Below are 1,269 nucleotides of genomic sequence, written 5' to 3' on the forward strand. Positions count from 1 at the left end.
AAAAAAAAAAAAAAAAAAGTAAGGTAGAGAACAGTATTATCATGTCTTTTGCATAAAAAGTGGGGTTAGGGCAGCACCTATGGCTCAAAGGAGTAGGGCACTGGCCCCCACAGGTGGTGGGTTCAAACTTGGCCCCAGCCAAAAACCGCAAAAAAAAAAAAAAAAGTGGGGTTATATTTTTATATGCATAAAGAAAGCATTGAAAAAATGTGCAAGAAACCAAATAATTATCTTTGCTGAATAAATGTGAATAGGACCGGTAGGGAAAATTTTTATACATGTAATTTTTAAACATCTGAAGGTATCATTTATTCTGTTCCAAAAATTAAATTTTTCAATGTAAACTCTCAATATTTCTTCTTCCCCATTCCCTACATCTCATTTCTTTGATCCTTTTTATAGCAACATCCTAAACAGTTCTATATACCCTCTTCTTTTTTTGCCCCATAGCCCACTTCAAGCAGGCTTTTGTTCCCACCAGTTAATGAAAGAAACCATGTTTGTGAAGATGAACTAATGACTTCCAAGTCACCAAATCCATGATCAAGTCTCAGTACTGCTCTCACGGAACCATTAGGTAGCATCTGGCAGTTGTCACTGTTCCTTCTATAAACCTTTTCTTCTCTTGGTTTTCAGAGCACTACCTTCTCCTAGTTTCCTCCATCTTGACATCCTCAATGACTGCTCAGCTTCCTTGCCTCTAAATAATGGAGTAGCCCAAGTTCAGTTTTATAGCATCTTCTTTCATTTATTTTTTTATTCATTCATTCAATTATTTAGAGATAGGGTCTTGTTCTGTTACCTAGGCTAGAACGTAGTGGTGCAATCATAGTTCATTGCAGCCTCTAACTCTAGGCTCAAGCAATCCTGCCTACTGAACCTGAACTACAGACGTGCCTCCAGGCCTGGGATCTCACTGTGTTGCCAGGCTAGTCTTCAACTTTGGCCTCAAGCAATCCTCCCACCTTGGCCTCCAAAATTTCTGGGATTATAGGCATCAACTACCATGCCCAACCTCTCTTTATGTATACTCACTCTTGACAGAGAATAACATGGAAGCAGTTAGTTATATGCAAACAAATATACATATATGAAGGAGAGAGTAAATAGGTAAATGTCAAAAGTTTTTTTAATAAAGGTTTTTTAAAAACTAGATTTATAAAAGACTGAGGAAAAGTGAGATGTTGAGAAACAATGATGAATCTTGTTCACTTTTCTAGAGGGAAACTGACTAACTGGCAGGTTGCAAAATGGACAGTAGACTCTAGG

The sequence above is a fragment of the Otolemur garnettii genome, unplaced genomic scaffold (genome assembly GCF_000181295.1).
Source record: "Otolemur garnettii isolate 467f Iridium unplaced genomic scaffold, OtoGar3 scaffold00014, whole genome shotgun sequence".
Lineage (NCBI taxonomy): Eukaryota > Metazoa > Chordata > Mammalia > Primates > Galagidae > Otolemur > Otolemur garnettii.